This window comes from Caloenas nicobarica, chromosome 9 (assembly GCF_036013445.1).
Source record: "Caloenas nicobarica isolate bCalNic1 chromosome 9, bCalNic1.hap1, whole genome shotgun sequence".
NCBI lineage: Eukaryota > Metazoa > Chordata > Aves > Columbiformes > Columbidae > Caloenas > Caloenas nicobarica.
Genome location: NC_088253.1, coordinates 1,986,171 through 1,999,468, shown reverse-complemented (window position 1 = coordinate 1,999,468; position 13,298 = coordinate 1,986,171). Strand labels below are relative to the sequence as shown.

Here is a 13,298-nt window from a genome sequence, read left to right as displayed (position 1 = left end):
GGTGGGAGAGACTCGAGGGAGCTGAGCTGGGCTGGAAAGTACCCGGGAGAGAAAAACATCAGCCTGTACCTCGTGCTGCATGGCCATGCAGGGTGAAGACTCACACCAGGGGTTGTGGTGCAGAGCCAGGGCTTGTGGGAGGGATCAATGTCCTGCAGGTGCAGGAGAGAGGAGGCTGCTCTGTGACCTTGGTGGCATGGACAGACCAGGAAGGTGGCCCAGGGCCTTCGTCACCCCCCAGCCACTGGCCACCTCTCATGGGCCATTTCCAGCACTGGTCGCTCAGCCCAGGTTTACGGGTGAGGTTCCCTGTGAGGCCATCTCCATCCTCCTGCTGGGCTCAGGGCCTGTCTCAGGGAATGGCCAGCCCTGCCCAGCCTCTCTCCTGGCCCAGACCCTGGCAGACCCTGGAGCAGGGCTGTCTGTGAACCCCACAGCTGGCACGGCCTCTCCAGGAGCTTGGAGAGGCTGCCACACAGGAAGGCCATGGGGTGAGAAAGCACCAAGGACTATGTGGGCATCACACTGGGAGACCGTTCCCCACCCCGAATGCACCCTGTCCTGTGCTGTGCCTGCACCGTGGGGCTGTGGGACCATGTGTGGGGCAGCAGGGCTGGGCTGTCACAGCACAGGGTGCAGACAGGGGCCACAAAGCAGCTGCCAGGGGTGACAGCAAGGACAAGGACAGACAAGGAGTCTATGTGCATCGCCTTTGCTGTGCAGGGATGACTTTGGGAAGGGCAAAGCTCACCTGGAGTTGGTGGCTGCAAGAAAAGAGACCACTGCATCAGAGACCAAGGCAGAACAAGGGAAATGCGGGGCTGTTACTGGATGGGGAGGGGAATTTAATAACAGCAGAGAGTGATGCTGGGGTTGAGGGACTCAATGCCTTCTGTGTCTGGGTCTTTACTGGAACACCCACCCAGGCCTCTGTGCTCAATGAAGGGGTTCAAGGAGGAGAGCACGTCTTGGCAGGAACCTCAGGAAGCCCCAGAAGGACAAACAGCCGTGTCTGCCCCTGCAGGGGACTCACCCTGGCAATGGCACAGGCTGGGGCTGCCTGGCTGCGAGCAGCTCTGTGGGAAAGGTCTGGGTGGCCAGGGAGCTGGGCAGGAGGCAGCGTGTGCCCTGGTGCAAGGGAGGCCAGGAGCACCCTGGGCTGTGCCACCAGGAGCACGGCCAGGAGATGGAGGGAAGGGATTCTCTGGAATACTCCATCCAGATCTCAGATCCCAATTCAGGAAAGATATTGGCAAGCTGGAGTGGGTTGAGCAAAGGGCCCTGGGGACAGCCAGGGACTGGAGCACTTTGCCTGTGGGGAGAGGCTGGGGGAGCCGGGCTTGTCCATGCCAGAGAAGGGAAGGCTGACAGGGACCTCATCACAGCCTGCCAGTGCCAACGAGGAGGTGATGGAGAATGCAGAGCCAGGCTCTTCACTGTAGTGCATTGCAGAAGGACAAAAAACAATGGGTGGAAGGTGAAAGACATAAGGTTCAGCCAGGACATAAGGAAAAGTTTTTTCCCTAGAACAGGGGTGTCAAATTCACTTTCACCGGGGGCCACATCTGCCTCACGGTTGCCTTGAAAGGGACAAATGTAATTTTAGGACTGTATATATACAACTATTCCTACATTTATACAGTCTTAAAATTACAGTTGGCCCTTTGAAGGCAACCGTGAGGCTGATGTGGTCCCAGTGAAAATGAGTTTGACACCCCTGCCCCAGGAGCTCAGCCAAGTGCTGCCTCGGGTCACCCAGAGAGGCTGAGCAGCCTCTGTCCTTGCAGGTTTTCAAACTCTGATTGAATCAGGGCTTGAACACCTTGGTCTGACCCAGTTTGTGACAGGTTGGACTGCAGATTCCTGAGGGCCCTTCAACCTCACTTCTCATATGATCCCATTGTGATGTTGGGCTCTGTTTCTAACTGGTCAGAGCAGACGATTATGGGCCATGAATCCACCTGTGCTGTAGGTGACCATCTAAACCAGCATCTCAACCAGTGAACCAGTCAACGCCTCAGTGTGACTCGCTCTGGGCAAAGTGTGAAGAGTCCTGGGCAGGGAAGGTTTAGAGGGCATGGGGCGCTATACAAGACATAAAATGATCTTGGTTTAATGCCTGTAGGCCCATCAGATGTCAGCTGATGTCAATGAAAATTAAAAGAAGAACTGAAGACAAAGATTCAAAGCAAAGAAAGATGTCAACATACTTTTTTTTTTTTTTTTTTTTGAGTCTTTGGGAGGTTTTCTTTTCTTCAAAAGGAAAGTGTTTTCCAGAAACAGAAATGGATATAAGACACACACGTCTTCAGCTACATGGATAAGCTTTTTACGTATTACTTTTTTACATATTTAAAAAAAATGTCAAAAAGTGAATTACCGGGATGCGTACTAAGGGGAGGAGAATATTGGTCTTCCCCTGTACTTCTATTACCAACACTCTATTATTTCATCTCCCTTGTCATTCAGGAGTTTCCAGCTCTCCTGATTCAAGGTCCATGTCAAAGGAAAACTTTTCAGCAGACTGTCTGGACACACACCCTTCCCAGCACTCTCAGGTTTCCTCCTCCGCTTCCTCTTGGTCATTCAGTTGCCTCTCAACTGTTTGGTTTCTGCTTGGAGCTTCAGGGAGTTACAAACTTGCCCCATTCTTCAGAGCTCTAATTAACATGGCAGTCAACACATTATTTGTGTTTATATCTACCCTTTCCTGACTCTGTCTAAAACAGTTCTTGTGTGGATGTCCCTTGTGGATGGTAGACCCCATCAGATCCAGCTTAGGCAGTTGTGGAAAGTGTTTTACTCTATTAAATTGTATTGTGTTTACTTGTTGGCATCGAAGAGAAACCTTTCTGTGCCTGAGTGCAGCCAGGTCTCTAAGGAGAGCAGGTGGGAGCTGGTGCAGAGGAGCTGCACCATCCACCTGCAGAACTCAGTGGAGAAGTCTGATGTGAGGAAAAATGATGCAAGTCCCAGGTGGCCAAGGAGGGAACTGGCAGACTGGGCGGGGAGAGATGAGGAGCAAGGTTGTCCATACAGTGTCCGACCTTAAGGGACAGCTTCTCCTGCCTGTCCCGGTGTATTCAGGTGACCCTCTGGATCAATGCCCAGTGTAGAATTCTGCTGTCACTTCTTGTATGAAATCAAGAATGATAGAAAGTTCTGTTGAAAGAAAAAACCCTCTCATGAAATCTTCTTTGAAATCTTCATCACAAAGTAACCCACTGAAACCTCTCCAAATAGTTGTACAAGTCTTGCAGACTTGAAGAAAATGACAGGTAAAGACATGGCTCGTTAGGGCTTTTTGTATTGTAATGAGCCCCATGGCGTATTTGGTGCTAAGACCATGAACCTCAGATACCAAGAGCAGACTGAAGAATCTCCTCAAGAAGTCCAAGTCAGAAGCAAACTCCAAAGTTCCCTGAAGCATTAATGGGTGCCACTGAGGCCATTACTGACAAAGCCTCCCCAGGGACTCGTTAGAACAGATAATTGGAGACTGCGATTACATCAGGCAAAGGCAAAGTGCAGCAGCTCTGATGCTGAGAAAACCCTTGGTTTGTTTGATGAAGGAGGATGGTCAAACCTTGAGCCCCTGCCCCTACAAAGGGAGATCCTGTCCCTCACGTGTGTCTCAGGGCTCTTCCTGGGAATGTGGGGAGTGCGATGCCATTGAGGGACAACAATGTGACACCTCCCAACCTCTCTTGGGGAGGTGCAAGGAGCAATGAGGCCTCATGGCCATGACAATGATGGGTCTCCTCTTAGGCCTCAGTGGCAGGGACATCAGCCATAGCCAAGGGGAGAAAGACCTTGGGCCTTCCAGGGACATTCAGCCTCACCCTTGGCCATCTCCACCACAGGCCGTTCTACACTGTCCCAGGCCTGTGGCTGTTTCCCTGCAGGCTGCAGACACCCCAAGCGCTTCCCCACCTTGTTCTCACCCCAGTATGTCCCCTCCTGTGCTGCTGTCTCTCCATCCTCCCCAGCTGTTCCTTGAAACACAAAGCCATGGCTGATCCAGACTCCTCTGGATGGCCACAGCACTATGCTCAGAATGACATTTCTTTATCCTCAGATCCACTCTGGACCTCCAGAGCTGCAGTTTTTTATGGTTTTCCCTTCTCATGCTTTTTCCCACCACCAAAAAGAGTGTCAGCATCTTGGAAAGTGATTTTCAAGATCTCCTGAACTACTACTATTCTTCCCTGCCATGCTTTTACCCCAGCCAGCAACTGAGACAATGATAGTTGGTCACATACTTCCTCCACCCCTCTAAAGGGGAACAGGGGAGAGAACTGAAAGGGAAGGGACAAACTTGTGGGTTGAGAAAAAACAGTTTAATAAGACAACAATGTAATAATAAAATACTACTACTACTAATATACTAATACTAGAGCACCTTTCTTATGAGAAGGGACTGAGAGAGCTGGGTATGTTCAGCCTGGAGAAGGATGAGAGGCGATCTCATCAATGTTTATAAATATCTTAAGGATGGATGTCAAAAGCATGGGACCAGACTCATTTCAGTGATGCTCAACGATAGGATGACAGGCAACAGGCACTGAAGCACAGGAGGTTCCATCTGAATATGAGGAAAAAATTCTCTGCTTTGAGGTTGACAGACACTGGAACAGGCTGCCCAGAGAGGTTCTGGAGTCTCCTTCTCTGGAGACGTTCAAAGCCGCCTGGACACTTCCTGTGAAATCCACTCTAGGTGATCCTACTTTAGCAGGTGGATTGGATTAGATGATCTCCAGAGGTCCCTTCCAGCTGCAACCATTCTGTGATTCTGAGTATAAACCCACAGTGAGATGCCCCAATTTACTCGGCTGGATGCCTTCCCTTGGCAGGACTAAAGAAGATCCATTCCTGACCCTCCCTGGGTGTCCTGACCAATGATGGGACAATGAAACGGTGATTTCTGGACCTAACTCTAGTTTTGACAGGCGAAATGACATAGCTGGAAAGAAGTGGAATGCCGCCTTTGCCTCAGTCTTTTACAGTCAGACCAGTTGTGCTCCAGGTACACATCCCCCTGAGCCAGAAGACAGGGACAGGGAGCAGAATGTAGTCCAATAATCCGAGGGGAAATGGTTGGTGACCTGTTATACCACTTAGACACACACAAGTCTATGGGGGCAGATGAGATCCATCCAAGGCTGCTGAGGGAGCTTGCAGACGTGATCACTAAGCCACTTTCAATTGTGAATCAGCAACCTTGGCTAACTGGGGAGGTCCAGTCGACTGGAAGTTGGCGTATGTGATGCCCGTCTACAAGAAGGGTCAGAAGGAGGATCCAGGGAATTACAGGCCTGTCAATCTGACCTCGGTGCCAGGGAAGCTCATGGAACAGATCATCCTGAGTGACATCACATGGCGCACACACAGGACAACCAAGCAATCAGGCCCAGTCAGCATGGGTTTATGACAGGGAGGTCCTGCTTGACCAGCCTGATCTCCTGTGACAAGGTGACCTGCTTACTTGATGAGGGAGAGGCTGAGGATGCTGTGTACTTGGACTTCAGTAAGGCCTTTGACACTGTATCCCACAGCATCTCCTGGAAGAGCTGCAGCGTATGGCCTGGATGGTGTATCTGCGATGGATAAAGAACTAGCTGGAGGGCCGGGCTCAAAGAGTTGTGGTGAACGGAGCCAAATCCAGTTGGTGGCCGGTTGCGAGTGGTGTCCCCAGGGCTCAGTATTGGGGCCAGTTCTGTTTAATCTCTTTATCAATGATCTGGATGAGGGGATTGAGTGCACCCTCAGTATGTTTGCAGATGACACCATGCTGGGTGTGAGCGTTGATCTGCTGGATGGTAGGAAGGCTCTAAAAAGGGATCTGGACTAGCTGGATGGTTGGGCTGAGGCCAGTTGTCTGAGGTTCAACAAGGCCAATCGCAGGGTCCTGCACTTGGGTCACAACAACCCCAGGCAGCGCTACAGGCTCAGGGAAGAGCAGCTGGAAAGCTGCCCAGCAGAAAAGGACCTGGGGGTGTTGATTGACAGCAGCTGAATATGAGCCAGGGTGTGCCCAGGTGGAAAAAAGGCCACCAGCACCCTGGCTCATATCAGGAATAGTGTGGCCAGCAGGACCAGGGCAGTGATCGTCCCTTGTACTGGCACTGGTGAGGCCAAACCTTGAGTCCTGGGGTCAGTTTTGGGCCCCTCACTATAGGAAAGACCTTGAGGTGCTGGAGCGAGTTCAGAGAAGGGCAATGGAGCTGATGAAGACCCTGGAGAACAAGTGTGATGGGAGTGGCTGAGGCACCTGGGGCTGTTCAGCCTGGAGAACAGGAGGCTGAGGGGAGACCTTCTGATCTCTGAACTGCCTGAAAGGAGGTTGGAGCATGGAGGGTGTTGGTCTCTTCTCCCCGGTAGCAAGTTATAGGACAAGAGGAAAAGGCCTCAAGTTGCACCAGGGGAGGTTTAGATTGGATATTAGGAAAAAAATTATTCACAGAAAGGGTTGTCAGGCATCGGAAGAGGCTGCCCAGGGAAGTGGGGGAGTCACCATCTCTGGAGGGGTTTAAAAGACATACAGATGAGGCTCTTAGGTATACGGGTTAGTGCCAGAGTTAGGTTATGGTTGGAATTGATGATGGAAGGTTCTCTTCCAACCAAAATGATTCTACGAATCTGTGATGGCAGATTTCAACTTTTCATTGCAACAGCTCAGCCTTGCAGCAGCTGTGACCTCCAGGAGGAGATCCCCTGGAGCCGTTCCCATCAGTTCTCGCCGGCTCTTCACACTGCCAGGTTGCCAAGGGACCAATCTCGAGCACAATGGGAGTTCATGTGTACGGCAGCAGAGCACCAGGGGTTTGTGATCATCACTGGGTATTCCCCAAGGGTTTTTAAATTCTGCAGGAATGTAAAGGATTTGGAAACGCCACAGCCCTTCTATTGCAAGCTGGTGGAGGTGTGGGCAGCCATTTTTCTCTTTGTGTGTTTTTGTGGCCACTGGATGTGAAATCCTGATCCTAAGTAGCTCAGAGCAGATGCCTGAAAGAAGGGGTGTTGGGGAATGGCTATGGGAAAAGGGGCATGGGTCCAGTGATCTGCTGTATCAGGAAAGCTTGTTCTAGTCAGCATGAGTAGGCCTTGGTAGGCCTCGGTGAGCAAGAGTCAGAAACTGCTGATGGAAAAGTACTGACCGAGGGTAATCTGGGTTATTTACAGGCAAAGAGGAGTTTCAGTAAACGACCTTGAGGGACTAGCTCTGGGAAGAAGAGGAGCTTGCATACCAGAGAAACCGCAAGGGGGGTTGGGCTACTTAGGTATTCTCTCCAATTATTGAATGACTAGTAGGCATAATTATCTAAGGGACTATATAAGTGTGTGCAACTTATTAATAAATTGAAGTATGCTTTATCACTCATATTGAGTCGGCTGCATTTCTTCCTCCGCCTTCTCAGGTCTGAATCCCTGGTGGGGTTCTTCCCCGCAATTGGCGCCCGAACAGGGACCTGAGTGGCGGATAGGGAAAGGAACGGCGCCGGGAGCAGTGACCGGCGGGCAAGAGCGATCGAACACTGTGCTGCGGTGTATCGTCTCCGACGCCTGAACCGAGTGAAGTTCGCCGTTACTGGGCTACAGGAGGGCTGCAAGGAGGTCTTTAAAGCGCAGGAGGAGGTACCGTGCTCGGCTATAAATAACGGTAGCATGGATTTAGAAGTAGCCCTAGATTTATTGCAAAGCTTTTTAGAAAAGCGGGGGGTGGATCATAGTTGCGTTAAACAGCTAGCTGGTCTAGTAGCAACAGGGAAAGCTAAGGGGTGTTTTCAGGATCCGGATTCGTTATTTGAAGAAGCGGAGTGGAGAAAATTAGGAGATGTGTTATGGGATATGGTGATAGATGAGGACAAAACAGCGAAAAAGTTAATGAAACCGTGGCGTGAGGTTATAAATAATATTAAGAGGCATAAGGTCGAGAAAAATTTGGCGGCGGTTGCGTCTCAGAAGTTAGGTCGGATGGAGCCGTCTGCTCCGCCACTAGATGCTGGAATATCGTCCTTTTCGGAGGGGTCTGCACCGCCACCGCAGACGAATGACTTGTTGTTTAGTAATTGTCGGGTTCCTAATCCACCTTGCTGGCAAACAGTTAAGGTTGCAGAAAAAGGGAGGTCAGAGCGACAAGCGGAAACAAGAGAGCAGGGAGATAGTCATAGGGTGGACGAATCAAGGGAGCCAGAGAAAAAGGTAGAAACGGGCAAATCAAACCGGGGTAGTTGTCCTACGTTGCTTAACTGGAGAAGGATCATGGAGGATGCAGCAGAAGAAGGAGATTTTACTCCTCTAGCGTTTCCAGCGATGTTTCAAAGGGATCAGCATGGGGACATGCAAGCAGACTACAATCCAATTAGCTGGAAGTTGTTATCTCAGCTCAGGAGTACGGTATCGGAATCTGGTTTGCATGGTGAAGTCCACCCATGGGAGAGGCTGGAGCCATGTACTCCCCATTCCTGGCCATGGAGGCTCCACGCAATATCGAGGACCTGGCGAGCAGCTGCCTTCTGCAGGAGGTTCTGCCCCTTGACAGGGGTAAGTGGGGGCTTTGGGGGGTTGTGGTTCAGGTAACCTATGAAGAACAGCACATGAAAGGCCACCTGTAGGCAACCCCATTTCAAAGCTCCTTTGAAGCTGCAGGAGACTGAACTGCCGAGCTCACAAAATTCCCATCCTTTTTCCTCCAAGAGTAATAAAGGTGAGCTGTACTGTGCCTTGTAGTAACAAACAGTAAATCTCTAAGCACAAAAGCTTCTGCAACTGCATTGCTAAATAATCTTAAAAAGAAACTGGACCTCCTGACAGTCTGGCTCCAGTGATAATCATAGAGAAATAAAAACTAAAAAACAAACAAACAAACCTCACATGTACTGGGTTTGCGTGGGAAGGTTTTAGGAGCAGGGGGCTTCTCTGAGAAGGGGGAAGAAGAGAAACAGGTTTGTAGCTGATTTTACCACGGGTGTGCTCAACACACCACTCTGATCCTTGTTTTACCTGCTGTTCCTCGGACTGAGTATTTGGGTCCAGGGCTGGTGAACTAGGCCATGATGGGGCCCCATGGGCCATGAGGTCTCCAAGTCCCCACCCGGGCTCCGTCCATGCTGCGAGATGCTGAGAAAACCTGAGCAAAGAGCAGAAGAGCGTCTTGGTACTTTGACCTGTGCCTTTGGAGTTTTCAATCACTGTTCAAATGATTGTGCCATACACTGACAGAGTGAACTTGCCATCAAACTTGGTTAAGTTGCACTTTTACAACATCATATTAAAAGCACTTTTGCTAATATCTTTGACAGGGGTTCTCTAAGCCATCTCAGTCACCCACCGGTGACATCTTGTTCCTGTACCATGAGAGTCCCGTCTCACCAGAGAATACCAATGTTCTCGATAAAAGAACATTTTTTACTATGAGGTTGGCAAGACCCTGGAACAGGTTGCCCAGAGCGTTGTGGATTCCTCATCAGTGGATTTGCTCAAGGCCTGGGGATGCAAATCCCCTCAGGCACAATGGAGCTCACCCCTGATACTGAACTAGGGCAGGGAAGGAGGAGTCTCAGGACTCCACCTGTCTCAGCCATGGCTGTCGAAAGGGATGAGGACGACAATGTCTGCATCTGCTTCGTCTCTGCGGCACAGAGCGTGGCGAGCAGTGAGGGCAGCCAGAGATCTGGCAAGAGAGGTTATGGTGTCAGCGGCCAGGGGACCCTGGGGACAGCCTGAGACCGTCATGGAAACGCACTATGACATCAGGAGGCTGTGCTATTGCATCACCTGGCTGATCCAGGGCTGGGGATGTCCAGCCTGCAGGGCCAGACCTTCCTGAGGTCTGCTTTCCTGCCTCAATGTGTATTTTCAGGGTGCACATGAGACAGGTTTTGAATGTCAGCAGAGAGCGGGGGAGCTTTCCAAAGCACCTGGTTTTTACACTGCCCTTGCACTCAGTGACAGTGTTGACAAGTGACACAGCAGTCACAGAGCTCCGCTGGGGAGCAGAGGCTTTGCCTGCTGAGGCAAACCAACACTTCCAGATTCACTGCTCTAAGACTGTTAGAGGCGATTTGGGCTTCAATACCAAAACAAAAGCATTTCCATCACAGAACCCCAGCCACCACCTCTGTGATCGTCTTGTCACGGACCCACAAACACCGCGTTGCAAAACACGTGATGGCTGTAAAAAGTGTCCTGTCCTCCCCAAATCATTCTTTCCCTCATACCCTCAGATTACTGCAGTAATAATTATATAACTGCATGAAGAAAATTAAGCCGCTTTCAGCCAAACCAGATGTGGACAGGCTGGAGAGGGTCCAGAGAAGGGCCACAGAGATGATCAAAGGACTGGGCAGCCGCCATACGAGCAAAGGCTGAGAGAACGGGGCTTGTTTAGCCTGGAGAAAAGGTGGCTCAGGGAGAGCTCAGCACCATGTTCCAGTGTTTCCAGGGTGGCTACAAAGATGGACATGCCCTTTGTACAAGGAGTCCCAGGGAAAAGACAAGGGCTGATGGGTACAAGCTACTCCTGGGGTGATCCTGACTGGACACAAGCAGGAAATTTTTCACCATGAGAGCCATCAGCCATTGGAATAATCTCCCCAGGGAAGTGGTGAATTCCCCAAAATTGGACACTTTAAAGATTCAGCTGGACGGGGTGCTGGGCCAGCTTGTCTAGACTGGGCTTGTGCCAGGAAAGGTTGGACCAGGTGATCCTTGTCCCTTCCAGCCAGGGATTCTGTGATTGTATGAGAATGTCTGCACAGCAGTGTGTGCGCACATATGTGTGTGTGTGTATGTAGGTCTGTGTGTATGCATGTATGTGTGCGTGTGCACACGCGTGACTGTGTGTGGAACCAGGTCCCAGGAGCTGGGCTGGCACGGTGGTCTGTCATGGGGCATCCCACTGACCAGCATCCACATCTGGGACGGACACATCTGGGACGGCCACATCTGGGGGTTATGGGCTTCTCTGCCAAAACCAGATTTCTCATTGACCCAGATTATGTCAGTGACTCATTCACCTGAATGGAAGAGATTTGGGGGAGAGAAAAGACAGGGTCCAGCCCCTTTCAAAGCACAACGCATCATGTCGATGTCTCCTGCCAGATCCCAGTGTCCACCTACAAAGCAAACCCCCACTCCAGGAGACACCCAGCTGCCCACAACCCAGTGCTTCTGGACTCTGATTTTCTTCTTTCACCGCCTCCCCAAACCATCCCCTGGTTCCTTTGCCCAGACCGGGGGTACCGGCCCCACGCGTGTGCCGCTCATGCTGCTCTCACCTCTGCAGCTCCCACAGCCGCTCCAGCTGGTGCTGCAGCTCCAGTGCACTCAGGCGCTGCTGGTGCTGCGCCAGCAGCTCTGCCCGCTCCTGCCTCGCGTCCTGCCGCTGCTACAGCATCCGAGCTGCCCGCTGCTCCTTCTCCCGCCGCAGCACCTGCTCCCGCTGCCCAGGGGTCTCCTGCACCTTCACAGAATCACAGAATCACAGAATGTCAGGGATTGGAAGGGACCTCGAGAGCTCATCAAGTCCAATCCCCCCGCCGGAACACCCAGATGAGGCTACACAGGAAGGTGTCCAGGCGGGTTTGAATGTCTGCAGAGAAGGAGACTCCACAACCTCCCTGGGCAGCCTGTTCTGTCACCCTCACTGAGAAGTTTCTTCTCAAATTTAAGTGGAACCTCCTGTGTTCCAGTTTGAACCCATTACCCCTTGTCTTACCACTGGCTACCACCGAGAAGAGCCTGGCTCCATCCTCCTGACACCTTCACCGAGGTCCTGCCCGGAGAGAGCCCCTGAGGGGTGACGGCACAGAGCTGTTGCTGTCATCACAACACCCGCACGCTGCACCCCAAGTGCGCAGAGGATTTGGGAACAGGACGCTGAGCTCGGGCTGCTCCGCAGTCGGAGCCCTGACCCCTCTGCTGCCGCCCAGTGCTGCCCTGGCTGGGGACGTGCTGGCCACGGCACCGGCCCCTCCTCCCGCTCACCCGCGGGACAGTGCTGGTGACAGCGGACCCCACCCTGGCTCACCCCTGGGGCTCCTCTGCCCCACCAGCCCCAGCCCGCCCGCCCCAGGGATGGATGCGGGAAGCGCCTCACAGCTCCCAGCCCAGCTCCTCCCTGAGCCCGCCCGACAGCCGCGCTCGGGGAGTCCAGGGGCCGAGAGCTTCCCCCGCTGCATCCCCACCGGCTCCCACTGCCCGCCCGGGGGAACCGGGGCTGCTCGGCCCGTCACCCCCCGGCCGTGCCGAACTCCCGCCCGGCCCTGCCGCCGCACGGCGCGGCGCTCAGCCAGCCCGCCGCCCGCATGGAGCGCGCCGCCCTCGGGGAAGGACCCGTTCCCATAGCGACAGGGGCTGCGCCGCGCGGGGCCGGCCTTGGAGAGCCCCCGCTGCCATAGCAACGGGGGTGTCCGCTGCGCGGCCTGACTAGAAATGGCCCCAGAGCCGCAGCGGCTCGGGCTCTTCCCTCGCCCCGGGCTGCTCCTGCCCGTGTCGCCCTCGCTCCTCTGTCCCCAGAGCGAATCCCCCTGAAGGGACCAGAGTGGCCCTGCTGTCACTGCGGGGCTGGAGCAGCCTTGCAGCCCCTCTGCAAGTCGTTTGCTTACATCCCCCTAGAGCTGAGCAAAGTTCAGCCCGGTCTGCGCAAAGGGGCATCTCTCGTTAGTGTCTCTTTCTTGCTGCTTGGATTCAGACAAAGAGGATCCTCCGGGTTCCCACTGATTCTCAGTTTGGAGCAAATGCTGAGGAAAACACGAGGAGGTTGTGTTTCTGCTCCTTAAAATATGTCCCTTTTCCACGAGCCTTCCAGCCTGTCCCTGCCCAAGGGACAGCCCAGCTCAGCACCCGGCCCCGGGCACCACACGCTGGGTCCGCACTCCTGCCCACAGCATCGAACACAACCAGCGCTCGCAGCTGCAACGCTGGTTTGCTCACAAACCCAACACTCGGCACCACATGGGCTGCTGGGAAGAAAACTCCATCCCAGCCACAACCAGAGCAGATGTCTGACATCAGCTCTGTGCCACTCTGTGTTTTATTCATGGCTGTTATAAGCGAAACCGTATGCCAATCTTAATTATCCAATTAGAATTTATTAAGCAAGCACTAAACAGGCAAAACAGTAGTATAAACGAGGATCGCGAATCATGTGCCAATTTTAATTATCCAATTAAAATTTATTAAGCATGCGGGCAAAACAGTGCTGGGCGGCCGGGGAGTCTCGGCTCTACCAAAGGCACGCAACCCACCCCCACCAGAGTCCCTCTTTTATAGTTTTTTTGTCTCCAGGTAGATTT

The 13,298-nt window shown here is 52.7% G+C and overlaps 1 long non-coding RNA gene across 2 annotated transcripts; it reads right to left on the bottom strand.

The window, feature by feature from the left end:
• Nucleotides 1-2,385: 2,385 nt before the first annotated feature.
• LOC135992015 (uncharacterized) lies at nucleotides 2,386-12,295 on the bottom strand. 2 transcript variants are annotated; one of them, XR_010606677.1, is made up of 5 exons: nucleotides 12,189-12,295; nucleotides 11,720-11,793; nucleotides 11,280-11,464; nucleotides 9,004-9,130; nucleotides 2,386-3,162 (listed from the first exon to the last, which is right to left on the bottom strand). It is a non-coding gene; the product is annotated as an uncharacterized LOC135992015 (long non-coding RNA). The 2 variants fall into 2 exon arrangements; XR_010606678.1 differs by lacking the exon at nucleotides 2,386-3,162 and adding an exon at nucleotides 6,410-8,581.
• Nucleotides 12,296-13,298: the final 1,003 nt, after the last annotated feature.